This window comes from Ursus maritimus, unplaced genomic scaffold, assembly GCF_017311325.1.
Source record: "Ursus maritimus isolate PB19 unplaced genomic scaffold, ASM1731132v1 scaffold_3, whole genome shotgun sequence".
Lineage (NCBI taxonomy): Eukaryota > Metazoa > Chordata > Mammalia > Carnivora > Ursidae > Ursus > Ursus maritimus.
This window is the reverse complement of record NW_024425563.1, coordinates 59302852-59319442: the sequence shown is the minus strand read 5'-3', so window position 1 is coordinate 59319442 and position 16591 is coordinate 59302852. Positions and strand designations below refer to the sequence as shown.

The window sequence follows — 16591 nt, the reverse complement described above, 5'->3', positions numbered from 1 at the left end:
ATCTAAGAGTGAAATAGAGGAGCAATTTCTGTGAGTACAAAACAATTACTCTGGGAAGAGAAACCCATCACATTTTTAATTACTTCTTCACTAAAAAGAACTATGTCTTTGAATCAAATCTGTAGCTTTTTAAAAACATTTTCAAATCTGTAGTTCTTTATCAAAAACGACCTAGGAATAGAGCGCCTTTATGACGTCTCCTGATTTTGATGTTGAGATTTCTGATCTGCTCAAAAATTCTGCTTTAGAATAGTCTACTTTATGATGTTCCAGAACAGGGGCTGGCAAATTACACACACAGGTCAAATCTGGCTTCCCACTTATTGTGATAAATGAGGTTTTATTGGAACACTGTCCCACCCTTTCACGGAGGTAGACTAGGGCTATTTGGATTTACAATGAAGTATTCGTGACAGAAACCTCATGACCTGCGAAGTGTAAAATATTTACTGTCTGGGGGCACCTAGGTGGCTCAGTTGGTTGAGTGTCTGACTCTTTTGATTTTGGCTCAGGCTATGATCCCAGTCCTGGGTTCGAGCCCCGTGTCAGGCTCCTCGCTCATCAGGGAGTCCGCTTGAGGATTCTCCCTTTCCCTCTGCCCTTTGCTCCACTTGCGTGCGCGCGCGCGCGCGCACGCACACACACACACACACACACACACACACACACACACACCCTCTCTCTCTCTAATAAATACATCTTTTTAAAATATTTACTGTCTGACCCTTTACAGAAAAAAAAAGTTTGCTGGCACCTGTTCTAGATTATGTGAAATTATGGTCTATAATGAAAGAGGAGAAAGAAAACATAAAAGTGAATGGGTAGAACAATGACACCTGCTACTGATAAGGTTTAGGTAAATTAGTTAACAAAGGCCAACTGATTTTGCTTTATTAACTCTGTTTATATTGACTCTCAAAACCAAGTGTGCAGCCTTATGTCGCCAACTTACAGGGGTATACACAAACAAGATGATGAAAATGACGTGATTCTGAGCCTCTAAAACAATACAAATTTATGTTCTTTGAAGAATTTTAAAGCATTTACATAGACCATGGTTATGTATAATATATAATTTTTTACACTTGTCTATAAAATGTAACTGAGAAAGTCAAAACAAATTTTGTGGACACTAAAGTGCTTGTAAAAAAAAAAAAAAAAAAAAGAAACAAAAAAACAGAAAACTTTCACTTGGCCATAGAAGCAAATTAAAAAAAAAAGCAACAACTCTGTAAAAGCGGAAAAAAATAAATGGTATACATAAATTAGATTATTTAATACCAGATACAAGCATGGCATGAAAAATGCATGCAGCCTTTTATACAAATATGTGTAGCTGGGAATACACTCACTAGATGAAAAGCATTCACTTTAAGTTAATATCATTTCAATTTCAGGTGATAAATGGATGGCAATGACCTCAATTAGTACTCAGTTAAATTCCAGAAGCAAAGGGGAAGGCCTGTATACAAATAAAGACAATAGTGTCACATGTTCCATAAATCCATCTTCCAAGACACACAGAAAAACAGAAGGCACTTCCGCTGCATCGGAGCCTCTCAAAGAATCTTTTCCAGTACATTTACCTCTTCCAGGTCCTCCCCGCCCCCACTGTGCACACATACCACTCACACATACACGCACCAACATCCATTACTAAAGGGCCTAATCTCAGATATCAGCAGAGTGCCTTTATGGGGCCATTAAACCATTTCTCTTGTTTACAGTGCCTGAAGAAAGATGTGAATTATGTCTGTGACAAAACAAGCGATAACATTTCTAAACTGCTATCAAAATGCAAACTGAAACACATTTAAGGACAGGGACCCTGATTCGAGTTTTCATGATTTTCCATTATTTGCAGCTTCTGGAAATACATTCAACTATAATATTTCCAAGACAGGAATTTAGACCATAGTGCAGCAAGGTGATATTTATTTTTTTCTTAAATAATGCTCTTTAAGTGGAGTAGTTATTTTTTTTAAAAAATGATACAATGTTTTCAAAGGAATATTACCAGTTGGCCTAGATCCCAAACCTAGTTTGCCCTTTGATGTTATTTTGGCAATATATAAGGTGTGGCATGGTAGTAATCACAAAGGCAAAATAAGGGAAACTCTTACCCATGTTATGAATCTAACAGTTTCTGAATTATAGAGGACATTAGGTATGATCCAGTTTTAGGGATTGAGCTAGGGTTTATACTCAGAAATCACTGTACTAAAGAAATCACAAGTAGAAGTCAACCGGGTAAAAAGATAAAAAAGAGGAGCTATGTTTATTAGAAGAAGGCAAATGGTCATCAATCTGCCCCTGCCTTGCTCCTGGAAGTAAATACGTAAAACCAAGACTGAGCTCAGAGAAATCAGGCGTTTCTCAGAAGAAGGTAATGAACTATTTTTTTTCCTTTTCTTTTAAATTTAAAGATTTTATTTATTTATTTGAGAGAGAAGGTGAGACAGAGAGCACATGAGCCGGGGACAGAGGGAGAAGGAGAAGCAGGCTCCCTACTGAGCAGGGAGCCTGATGCAGGGCTTGATCCCAGGACCCTGGGATCATGACCTGAGCAGAAGGCACTTAACCGACTGAGCCACCAAGGCGCCCCCACACTATTTTTCTCCTAATACCAAACTCCTATCAGTCTCAGTGACTACACACTCAATCTCAGACTTTCCTTACTGGATCCGCCAGGGGTACTTCTGAATAAAAGAGATGTGCTTTGACAAAGTCCAGGAGACGATCCTGTACCTCACAGCCCATCCAGAATCAGGAGTCCATGGACTTGGGAATGTCAGAAGCCAGGAATCCTCATAATGTACAGAGTAAAGCCTTCTGATGATGTTACAGCCTCACAAGACAGTTATTTCTTAAAAGTACACTGAATAATTCAACTTTCTCTACATTGCCAAGGGCCATTATACCCTCTTCATAGGCAGAATAGAATGGACAAATGTTCTGGGTTTGGACTTGTGCGGCTTCTCTTCAAAAAATAGCCTTGATACAGAGATGCGGCCAACTCTTACTCATCTGAAGGTTATTTATCTACCAGTCCTGATGATCTAAACCAGAGGCTGCCAATGTTCCCATTTGGCTCATGGAATGGTTTCAAATAATTTCTTGTTGTGATCTCTTTAAAATCACCTTCAAAATCTCTTTCTGGTTTAAAAATCCAAACTTCTGGCTTCTCTAGGAAAAAAACACAATATCCAGCAACACTAAAGTCCACTTTCCAGCCTGAAAAGCAGGGCAGGACTTAGCTGAGTCCCGTTATCAGCTGCCCCTTTGGCCAAGACGTGCATTTTCCTATTTGGTGCGGTCCCCACCACCCCCACCACTCCACACCCCATTATCTCTTGCACGAAATTCACTTCACTCACTTACATCCTTGGCATGCCATTTCCTACTGTTTAGAGAACACGTAGGTAAGAAACCATTAGTGCATGCGTTTACACACACACACACACACGCACACCACCTCTAAACAACAAAATATTATAAAACTCACATGACTCTGTGTCTTAGATACTCGAGTACTCATTCTCCAGCAATAAGGCATAGTGGCAGAGCTAACAGACACTTACACCTGCTGGGTTTCAAATCTTCCATGGCTGCTTACCAGCTAGAAGGGGCAAGCCAGTTAACCTCTTTGTGTTTCACTTTCTTCATTTATTTAAAAAAAAAAACAAAAAACAGGAGATACTAATAGTACTTGCCTCATGGAGTTGCTGATATGATTAAATGAGACACTGGGTAAAATATAATAGGAAGTACTCAATATTGTGAGCTATCAGTGCTGTCATCACTCAACCCCATAACTTCAAGAAGGGAGCTCACAGATCATTCAGAAACAAAAGACCAGAGCAGTTACCAGCGTGGAGGCTGAATCTTGGCTTTGTTACATATATGCTGAATGACTCCTGGTAAACCAAGTAACTGCTTATGTGATTCAGTTTCTCCCTATGTAATATGAGACCTTCCTCTTGGGGTCTGTGTAAACACTACGTGAAGTAATGCACATGAGAACTTAGAACAGTACCTGGAACGTGGCAAATAGTAAATGTTAGTTACCACCACTATTAGTTCAACCACTTCCTCTTCCGGAGGCTAAAGCAAGACTCAAGGAAGCAGAGAGACATTGAAGGAACATGTCTTCCAGCCACCAGACTATTCTTTCCCTACTCCTTCTGTGTCCTGTTCCCAATTTTATTCGGTGCCCATCAACTACATACCAAGAGCAAAACATTATACATGGAGAAAAATCTGTGAGGAAGAGGTGGTCCGACAGAAGGAAAAAGCAAACACGGTGGCCTGGCAGAATGAACACTAGATTAGGAATCAAATATAGTTGACCCTGGAACAACACGGGTTTGAACGGTGCAGGTCCCCGTACATGTGGATTTTTTGACCAATACAGGACAGAAATGTAAATGTGTTTTCTCTTATAATTTTTTTAAAGATTTTATTTATTTATTTGACAGAGAGACAGCCAGCGACAGAGGGAACACAAGCAGGGGGAGTGGGAGAGGAGGAAGCAGGCTCCCAGCGGAAGAGCCTGTTGTGGGGCTCGATCCCAGATCACCGGGATCACACCCTGAGCCGAAGGCAGACGCTTAACGACTGCGCTACCCAGGCGCCCCTTCTCTTATAATTTTCTTAATAATGTTTCCTTTTCTCTAGCTTTTAGAAGATAGTATATAATACATAAAACATAGAAAATATGTGTTGGGGCGCCTGGGTGGCTCAGTCGGTTAAGTGTCTGCCTTCAGCTCAGGTCATGACCCCAGGGTCCTGGGATTGAGTCCTGCATCAGACTCCCTGCTCAGTGGGAAACCTGCTTCTTGCTCTCCCTCTGCCTGCTGCTCCCCCTGCTTGTGCTCTCTCTTTCTCCCTCTCTCTCTCTCTGACAAATAAAATCTTAAAAAAAAAAGAAGAAAATATGTGGTAATCGACTAGTAACATAAGTTTTCCAATCTAATAGGAGGCTATCAGTAGTTAAGTTTGTGGGGGAGTCAAAAGTTAAACATGAATTTTCCACTGTGCACGGGCTCAGCATCCCTAACCCCGATGCTCAAGAGTCAACTGTAATATCTACCTAGCTCCTACCTCACCCGTAATTAGCTGTGTGCTCATGGATAAACTGTAGAGCCTTTCCGGGCTTCCGTTCCTACCTATAAAATGAGGGCATTAGACAAGCAATCTTTCCTTATAGCTTTAAAATTTAATGTCTGGGTGTAAGTACTTGCTTACTAATGTCGGAGAGAAGAGGAAAATGTAAAGTTTTGATACAAGAATTCAAAGGGCGTAATGTTCTGAGTCTACACAGAACTCGACACACTTCATTAATAATTGAGGGCATTACTGCATTTGAGCAAATAGTGGTCCCTGAAATTTATAATCATGAGACTTAATCATCCTGAAAGGGCAAAATCAGGTGTAATCCACTATATTCAACAAGGGAGGGTACATAACACACATTAGAAAGCTGTACATGCAATATGTCAGCATTTTAAAAAGCTCAATGCTTTAAAAGGTATTTCATGGACCACCTACTTCCCAGCTGATGCAAGGAATATGTTATTATATTAATAAAACAAAGAGCAGAATCCAAAGACAGCAAGTTATATTCCTAATTTTAAAAGCATCACAGGCACCATTAATTGAAAAATAAAGAGAGTACAGAATGTATTGATTCCTTCCTCTAAACTGTAAAGCCCAATTCTAACAGTACTTCCACAGTAGTGGCACTAAACGAACCTCATCTTCACAGTCTAATTGCCAGGAGAAAGTGCCCTGGGAGGAAACGGGTCCTTCCATCTGGAAAAGGGTAAGAACAGGGAAAGGAAGACCTAATGTATGAACAATCCAAATCTAATCAGTTTGCATTTTGCATTGGCTTCAAATCAGATCTTCCTACCCCTACTGGTCCAGTAGATGGAAAGCAGCACGACACTATTTTTTTGGAAACAAATTCCGTACAGTGAGCCCAAACATACAGCACTTCATATCCAACTGGCAGGAATAAAACCTGAACAAAATGCAGCTATTTGAGGAACAGATCTAATAAAATGAAGTAAAGTTCTGAAGATGCCCAACGAAATCTATACCTCTCAAAATTTGCTCCACTTAATAAATTACCTAATTATGACCTTTATGAATATGGAAAACACCTCTTGTGCAGAAATGGTTTCACTTCGCTTTAATATGGATGCCCTTTAAGCCCTACAAAGTTACAAAAATAAATATTACTTTCCTGCCTCGTAATTCTGCAATTCCTTTCTAATAATAGAGAATATTGTTTGGAAAAGACTGGGCAGTACTTACTATTCCTAGCTGAGGAGAGGCTGGAAGAGCCCATCACTACCTGGTGTTTCTCGGTCTAGCATGAAGTTCTGAGGAATGCTATGACAGATGGGCCCTGCACAATACCCAGACACCAAGAGCGCTTTGTCCTCACTACCGTGTGACAGGGAAACAGGTCCTTCCCATAGGAAGAACATGTAAAAGGTGGGCATCCTCTAGCCCTCTCCAGAACAAACCCCAGACTGCCCCCCTCTGTAGACCATCAATCCAGATCTCTGACAAACAGTTCAGGAAAAAAACAAAAGGTGGGGGGTAAATATAGTATTACTTGAAATCCTCTGATACCAAAAAAAAAAAAAAAAAAAAAAAAAAAAAAAAAAAAAAAAAAAAAAAGATGAAGAAGACAGATAACAGGCAATAGAGAAGAATCAATGTGGATGGAAACATCCAGAGGTATTTTACTAAGAAGTAAGAAGTGATAAATGTGATCTTCAATTTTCCCCTTGTATTAAATCACAAACACAGGAGCTCTGACCTAAAATTTTACACTCATTACTCCACAGACCATACTAACATGAAAAGCCAAAATGAAGATAATATTTCATTGCCAAAGAAGACTGCCAACTACTAATATGCCTGTCATCACTTTGGAATAATAATTACTAAAAAGACCAGCAGTTTCTAGGGTTTGTAAGTTTCACTCACTAAGAACAAGTATTCAAACAAGTAAGATTTTTATGAAATAAAGTGTAACTATTATATCTGGTATCATTTTAAAAACAATGAAGTAATTAGTGATGCAAATACTTGCTTGAATGAATTTATTCTTGTGTTCTTCAGAACTAAAGCAACAGAATTCTAAATTTAGAATTCATCTCACATGCATCAGCATGATCTGAAAAAGTCTTTAAATAAGCCCAGAGGTAAGAAAAATGGTCCACGGCATCTAGAGTGAATACCACCAGCAAGCCAGCTGAAACTCTGGACCTGCACACCTCCCTCACAAATCCAATAATATTCTATGATCATCCCACTTCTTCAAATGTTTGTGTTTTCCTTGTTTTAATATATACCCCCTGAAAAGTATCTTTTCATTTTTTCATTTGGTGAACCTAGACTGCTTGAAAAATTCTATTTTCTTTCAAGTTAGTGAAATACTCACTTTTCATTCATAATTTCAACATACTTTTCTTCCAGGCTGTATGCGAAAAGAGTCTGTAATTTGCATGGTCTTAAATTGACCACTTCCGTCCTTCAGTACCAAAATAACCCACTGGATGAGGAGGAAGCCACACTCCAGCGCCAAAATACACCTGCAGCCTTCTGATGTCACGCTACTGAAGGCATGATTGAGATCAATTCAGTTATTATTAGCCATTTGGCTCCTTGTTCAAAAAGATCCCACTGGTAGACAATCAAAGTTGAAAATATGTTCTGAATACCAGAGCTAGAAAAGTTTGCCCAAAAAAAGAAAGCCAGCTGGCTAGCGCCAAAAAAAAACAAAAAAAAGTACCTTTTCAGTAAATGCCAATAAAACTTTACAGGCTGCCAAAATAACAATGATAGAATAATTACAAAGGAAACTTTGCAATTTTCCTGATAATAAACACGTTCTTAAAAAGAAATTGTCTGTCACCTGGCCTCAATTGTTAAGCTGTTAATACTAGCTACGGTAAATCCTACAGTTTATTTGAACCAACTATGAATTTGGCACAAAATGTTTATAATTTCTTTCCCAAAATAAATTTTTGGATTTTCTTTAAAAATGACTTGTAACATTAAATTCAGTGTATATTAGAGCAATTTCCATGAGGAATCACCATTCCTACAGAAAAGCCTTTACCCAAAGAGTTTTGCCCATCTTTAAAAATGTTCACTTAAAAGTATCAGATTAAGAAGTCCCCCCAAAAGAAATGAGAGATATAAGATATGTAATAGTAAAGACTATGCCTTAGGAGTCACATTATTCACCCCAAAATAGTCTTAAAATATATCCATATGCAGGGAAAAAAATCCATCAATATTATTTAGAAAAGTACACTTCATTCTTCATACAGCAGGTAATACTGATGCTGGCCAAACTGTCTTGTAAAAGTCCATGAGACTTTCTTACAAAGACTCGCTGCTAAGTACCAGTGTTGTTTCCTCAACTGTGACACCACCATCATCACCTCCAGACGCCCATCAAGCCTTCTGCGTCACTTCTTAACAATATAAATTTAAAAAACATCTACAGCTCAAGAGTTATATCAGAATAATGAACTATAAAAAGTCTCTACTGACATAAGCCCAGCCTTCACCAATAAAACAAGAAACAAACAACTGAATGGTAATAAAGAAAACCAACCCAGAGAGCTATGGATAGGCTTTGCCACAGCCATGAAATGAATTGTCAAAAGATATCTTATAACGGGGTGCCTGGGAGGCTCAGCTGTTAAGCGTCTGCCTTCGGCTCAGGTCGTGATCCCAGGGTCCTGGGATCAAGCCCCGCATCGGGCTCCCTGCTCAGCGGGAAGCTTGCTTCTCCCTCTCCCACCCCCCCTGCTTGCATTCCCTCTATTGTTGTCTCTGTCTTAAATAAATAAAAATCTTTAAAAAAAGAGAGAGAGATCAGGTAAGATCCACCATACAATGTGTTTTATATGAAGCAAATGTGAATGATCAGTGTATACACAGATCACATCTCCATGGCTAAAGGATATAATCCCAAGAAAACAGTCACTAGAACAGGGTTTTAGAATTATATTGGCATTTGGTAAGTAATTTTTGAGATTTCTTAACATTCTCATTTCTTAATAGATTGCTTCCTTTGAATATAAGCTTCTTTCAGAAAAGGTGTTATATGTTAGATTAAAAATTATTGGTTTTTTCCTAGTGAAACACATCTCTAATTTTTAACTGGCATAATAGTTGGGAGTTACAAATCACAAATGAATCAAGTCAGATAAGAGCATTTTGAAAGAAGTTAAAGAAACTGTTCTTGTCCACCTTCACAAACTTCACACCGAGCAGTTCCTGAGAAGTACTTTAATCATGGATGTACAACTTGTTAAGTCTGACTTCTCTACCCTGCAGCCAATTTATATTAAAACCGATGGATATAAAGTTACAATTACATTTGACTTAGTTGATATGGATCTAGGAATATATCTTAGAAAAGCTCAAAATATAAAATCAAGTTTGACGCCACTGTTCTTTAATTATATAGACTTGTAACTGAAGACATTTTCTTCATTTTCCCTCTACTTACAGTATTCCAGAAAGGCTTCTTAAATGTATAGAAAATGATCCCTAAATTTTTATTATACTTTACAGAGTTGTTGATGTAACTTCAAAAGGTGCCTGTTTCTGGTTTCTTCGACTCTAGAACCTCTCTAATGTGCAGTCCCACGAGTGCATTCTTGAGGCTACAGAACAGGGGAAAACTCCTCATAATAAGATCATTGTGATCCTTCAGGAACCAAGTCCAGTCTGACGGGAATCAAGACAACTCACCAGTTAACCAAATTTGGCTCCATAACAATAGTGTCATGGCAACGTTCCAATGTATATTTTTTTTACTTTGAGCTGCTAACTTCAAATAAGGGGAAATTAGATTACCACATTAAACATAAAATAAAGAGCGTAACTAGGTAGCAGTGTTGTACAGGTGTTACCAGAAATAGAAAATCACAGCACGAAGGCAACAATCTTTGAAGATTACAAATCTTTCCACTTCTGTCTTTGGCAGAGCATTTCATGGTAACATCAAAATACATATCAAATCCTACTCATTCTTGCAGGATGCAAGTCTTTATGTCATTCATAATATACAGACACTCTAGCTGGGATGGAAATTCTACACTTGATTTGATTTTCACATAAATTTCATGTAAGTAAATATTACAGTCACTAATCCTTGGGGGTTTTAAAATTTACATGTAAGGTATGTATAAATGGATGTCTATTCTTCAGTGAAGTGGCATATCTGAACACTCAATGTAGTCTCATGTTTAACTGCTTTCTTCTAAACAGTCCAACTATATTTACTGCTCTGTCAACCTAAAGCACTACTTAAATTTAACCTTTTGAGACTCTCAGACGTTAACAGCATGCCCATGTGAATTAACAGATATTACAAGCCTTGCTATAGGTCACCGGTTATACAAGAACCATCATTTTCCTATCATTTAGTTATCAAAGAGGATGATAAACAATGACAACAACATTCTTCCAAGCCCCTTAATGGCTTACCAACACGACACAATGTAGGAAACTCATGTGTAGAATGGGTTTCTCACGTTTCCTTTTACTTGCATATTCTGAAATACACTCTAATTCTTCAGAACACAGAACTCTGCCAATGGGTCTGCTGTGAACTCCAGGTATAAGGTGACCAGGAGGTGTGTCAAATACTGTAGCCAGATGATATCTGCAACAGCTTATATTAGCACTTAACCACACAAAGATTCATACAGTCCTCCTTTGTAATTGATAGTTCCAAGAAATGAGAAAAATATGAAGATGAAAGAGTCCTTCTGCTATCCTTCCATGTGTGCAAATAGAAATGAACTTTGGAGAAACACATGGATACCACCTGCAAAACGACTGTGTGATCACAAACGTAACAGGCCTGGTTTGCATTCTCTTTCTTGCCCTTTGAAGTTAATAGAAGCTTTGTAAATTGAGGGTGTGCACAGGGGTAAAAATTAAATCAGATAAAGCAGGATTTAAAAGGAGTCTTCCCTTACAATGCATGCATGAATTCTTGGCCAGTGAACATTTGTCTGAATTACCACATTAGATGGCACATTATAAAATTATAAACATAATTATAAAATTTCTGATATACGTGTAGTATATGTTACTTGTTTTAAATACAGTTAACTCCAGTGTGCCTATAGGCTAAAACACATTTGCTCCCCAAAAATGTGTTATTTCCCCTTTGGTTTTTTTTCTTTACTTTCTCCTCCTCAATAATGTGACATCAAATTTCATGCTCAGGAATTTCCAGGCTGGCTCATTTGTTCTTAGGATAAACCCCAAATACATGTGATTGAGTTTTGCTGACCCATAAAATTTGACTTTCTCTGACCTATCAAACTTCATCTCCAACACCAGCCAATGCACATCTCTAGCTCCAAATGCCGCTGCCATTCTCTCGAGGGACAGAGAATGCACTTGCCTATTTCACAGCAATTAACACCTGGTCTTTATCCAGCCTAATAGGTCCTCCCTTCATTACTGTATAAATCACACAAATAGTGAAGAGTCAATCGAGGTGTGGTAAGCACAGATACATTGAATTAGCTACCAAGGAGGATTAAATTCCACTTCTATGACTAACTACTTGGGTACTAACTTCTTGTCACCTGGGCAAACTGTTTAGCCCTGACCACCTTATTTTTGGCACACAGCTTTATCTGTAACAATGCAGGGTTATGCTTAGGAGTGTAAATTCCAGGGTCAGATCTGCAACTTGGCTGCTGTGTGACAAGAAACAATCTATTTAACTACTCTGGGCCTCTGTTTTTTCACCCCTAAAAAAGCATATGATAGCTTCTACTAAAGAGGGCTGTTGTGAAGGGCTTAGAAGAGTATCCACCAAGTGGTAAGCACTATACAAACAGGAGCTATTCTTATCCACCAAATGTAGAGATACTGGGTGTAAAATCTCTAGGTCATTTCATCTCTACCAGTTCATGAATCTGGGTTTCCAGTTCCTGTCACATTTCATTTTCTACATGAAGCCATTCTCAACTATTCCAATCTACGGTGATCTCTTAAAAAAAACTATAGAATTTACTGTCTATAACATTTATTGAATCTGTAGTCAAATTTTTTTTATTGTTAATATTATAATAACAATGGTGCTAATAACTTTGAATGTCCTGACTTATTTTGTCCTTGTTTCACATCTATGGCATCCTTACTACTGTGAGCCTCTTGTAAGATGAGGAAAAGGAAGTATTCAGAAATAAAGACACTCACCAAGGTCACCCAGGAGACGGGACAGTGACTTCAGGCGCTGCACTCTTAACTGCTGTTAACTCATTATAATGTATCTTATAACTTATCTTACCTATTATAATGTATATAATGTATCATTATAATGTATCTTACCTATACCCAGCATGCTTTCTCCTCTTCTCCAACTTCCCAGTATGCTTTTTGAAGTCAGGAATCATTTGTTTGGGGGAGGTTTTTTTGTTTTTTGGGGTTTTTTTAATGCATATGAACTGTCCTAAATTAATAAATATTTAAATATTTGTCTATTTTTATCTTGGCATGTTCACCACGCAAGTAATTTATACAGTTTCTAAAACGGAATGACTCAAAAACATGGCTTAAAAATGTTTTGATCTGTCAAACCACTTTTTTCTAATTGTGAGTTATGACTAGTCACGTGTGTTTCCCACAGAGCATTAGGCACAGACAACCTACCATACAAACTAGAGAAAGAACGGGGTCTTTCACAAATTTGTAATGTAAATGCTGCCACAACTGCAGTGTTTCCTTCTTTTGGGTTGGTAATGGAGCAAAATGGAAAGAAGGCTGTTTACTTTTTAGAGAACAATTTACTCATTATAACAACTTATGTTAGATAGCCTAGTAGCATTTGGTAGGTAGAGGAAATGACATCACAAAACAAACTTTTTCACGGCTAGACCAATCAAATGCAATTGTTTTGATTTCTTTTTAACTGTACTGTCGGTGTTACTCTTTTGAAGCCTGGAGCTTATGAAATCCTCTGGCCTCAAAACAATATACATGTTAAATATATATTGACAATGTCTTATTTCTATAGAACCACTGAGTTATCAAATACTAACCCGTGTGCCAAATTTTGACATAAGATACCTCATTTAATCATTATATCAACCCATTCACTTTCCCTAACTTTTATTAAGAGGCTCAACAAAGTCAGGTAATTAGTCCAAGATCCTACACAAGTTGGACTCCAAATCCAACAGCTCACCTTGTGAGGTTAGAGCTACGTCCAGATCTTTTCTTCAGTGCTGAACAATCCTCAAATGTTAGTAAGTCTAGGTACAGCTAGAATCTATTTTTCTTACATTTAGTATGCCAAGGGCCAACTGTTGAAACTCTCAATTTGAATTTTTTGTTCCCCCTGTGGCTTTTCATTTTCCTTGGAAACTAAAAATATGAGAATTTGTTATCCCAGAAGAATGAGTACGCTAATCCCTGTGAAACGCCTTGGGTCAAACACATCCAGTCTGGTAAAAGCCCAACCACTGCCTAATACTTGATTCACTGGAGTAGAAGCTATTTTATAAGGATGATCTTAGGTCATTCACAATTTAATCAGCCAATTACTTTTATATGGGTTTCCAGAAGGCCATCTCTAAAGCCAAATACCATTTCATCACAAGTGGTGTTATAGCAAGGGTCCCGTGGATTTTTATTATTTAAATAAGAGATGATCATAAAATTAGCACCCTTCTAATACAGTTCTCATCTTGATTATTGCTATTTAACTAGTGAAATTCTTTTCTTCAGACCGAGTGAACACTATAATTATTATTGCTTTGCATTGTAAAGGTTGCATCTTAATTGAAAAATCAACACTTTTTTCCCTTTCAGTGAATACATCAACTTCAAAATCAACAAAAACATTGAAGATGCAGGCAATTTTGCTAGACCCACAAATTAGAGTGTCCTCGATCAACCAGAATTCATAACCCATAATCTTAAACATAAGATGTTAACTGATCCTATAACCAGGCCAGTATTACAAGTACCGAATGTCTTCAGCTCAACTTTCTGCTTGTAAATGCCTATGGTGAAAGCAACAGTAGGTTTGAACAAACACTTCTGAGTGTCTTCTGACAGTGTCACTGTGGATAGGTACTGAACTGCACAGTGTGATCAACAGTAAAAGGTCAAGTTGTTCTTACAATTACTTTACAGTATGTACAGAAACAGCCTAGAAGTTGACAGGTATAGATACCATTTCTGAGCATGGCAAAACAAAGAAACAAAAACAACACAGAAAAGTAAATTGATCAAAATGAATGCATTTCATCATAAAAATTTTAATATGAATTATTTTGTATATTTCCATATTTGTGCATATATATATATATATATATAAAAGCTTATACCACTGTTATGTCCTAACATATGTCTAATATATTTCATCTAAACACAAAATGTTATACATACGTGTGTGTGTATTTGTGTGACTATGTAATGCTCATTTAATATTCAAGTTACTCTAGAGGAAGGTAAAATTATTATCCCTGTTTCATGCAGGAAGGAACTAAGGTACAATGAGGTGAAATTGCTTCTAAGAAGTCACATACTATTAAATAGCAGAAATTTGAACTCCACTGTCCAAGGTCCAATACTTTGCTCGTATGCAGTACCCTGAACTCAGTCCCCTAAGAGAATCCCATCACTTCATATTACGTGACATCAGTGTTTGTAGCATTAATATCATATAAGAGCTTGAAGAGATATTTAAAAATTGCTATCAGACAAAATGCCAAATGTGATGTTCAATTTACTTCAGCATAATAGTAGCATATGTTTCTGACCTAATTATGTGATGCTTATAGATAAATAATGTCCCAACCAAAATTTAAAAATTCTCTTTTGAGAGCACCATTATTTTGTTAAGCACACATTCAGGATTCCTGAAACTGAAGGCTTATGTATACAGAGAACTCAACCGCACTTCTACAATTCAAAGCATGAGGATGAAGATTTTCATAGAGTAACAGGGAACTAAGAGCTGCCTACTCCACCCATGCTTTCCATGTATGTGTTATTTTATACATTATGTTATAAATTAGAAGAAATTTATAAACATTTTTATGTTTAAACAAACATATACATTTATACACGTACACATGCACTTGGCAAAAATATTTATGTGAATTTTTTTCACTTGTAGAGTCCTAGCATTTCAAAAAATGAGAGATTCCCACATCTTGCTATGCGCTATTCTGTGCACAAGAGCAAATGATACAAGAGGAATCTTGGTCCTGCCATCTACTACTGTTAGACTTTGGTTATTGCATTAAACCTGTATGAGCCTTTAGTGCTCTGCCTACATCCCAGGGCCACTGTGAAAAGCAAATCAGATGAGGGATGTGAAAATGATCTATGAATTCTAAACTGTCAAACAAGAAAGAAAGAAAGAAAGAAAGAAAGAAAGAAAGAAAGAAAGAAAGAAAGAAAGAAAGAAAGAAAGAAAAAGAGAGAGAGGGAGGGGGGAAAGAAGAGAGAGAGATTGAGATCATCGCTATTCTTGTTTTTATCTTTCATTCCATAGGATCTAGCACAATACCTGGTATTGTGAATGTTTGTTGTCTAAACTTACTTTTCATTATGAGGAAAAAAAGCTTTCTGGTTCTTAACCAAAAAGACATGCTGCATTTTACCAAATTAAAGATGCCAGATCTTTAGATTCTGAAACTATTATCCACTTAACTATATGATTAATATAAAAATAAGAGTATATTTTTTCTGATCTGTGTGTATTTTACTGCGCATACAATTATTGCAATTTTGCATGAAGGGTTTAGAAGGCACTTTATAGCAGTCCTAACAACAACAACAAAAAAGGTTTCCTATATTTAGAGAGAAAGGGGGGGAGGTGGGAGGTTGCTGATGAATAAAATATGACAAAAATTTAGGAGAAGTAAGAATGGAACATTTTAAATGAAATAAAGAAGTTCGTACATGTGGGTCTCCTTATGTGTACATCACACACGCATGAATTCATAGGACGACCTCTAGATATACATAAACAGAGAGGTCTATACATTCCATAAGCACATTACCCAAACCTTCAGAAACTGCCACTTAAAAGCCAAGGGCCTAAATTTTCACTTTGATCAATGAGACAGCTTTATCACAAGAAGAGATGACTGAAGTTTATTGATTAGCTGATAACCTTCTAATGCATCAGCCTTTAATCTGCAATAAAACAGTGAATGTAAGGAAAGCTTTCAGAAAGGAATACAGGGTTTGATTATCCTAGAGGAAAACAATGTGGAGAGGCTCAGGATGGCAAAACATCCAGAAACACAGAGCAATGACATCCAGTTTCTTGGCTTTCCCAGCAGACCCGTGAGCTGAGACAACTGTGTCACCTGACATTCTAGCCCCAGTGCCAAGAACCAGAGTGAAATCAAATCAACATAATAAGGCTGTTGTGTCCATGAGGATGGAGAAAAACAACCTCAAACAGCAGTAAAAGTTCACTTCACAGCATGACTGCCATTTCAAAGGAAAAGCTAACACTACTGAAGTTAACACTTCAATATTACCCATACATCTT

The 16591-nt window shown here is 37.4% G+C and overlaps 1 protein-coding gene across 2 annotated transcripts in view; it reads right to left on the bottom strand.

Moving 5' to 3' along the window:
• ETV1 (ETS variant transcription factor 1) overlaps window positions 1-16591 on the bottom strand; it is a 91464-nt gene that overhangs the window by 49384 nt on the left and 25489 nt on the right. The gene's annotated exons all lie outside the window — the stretch shown is intronic.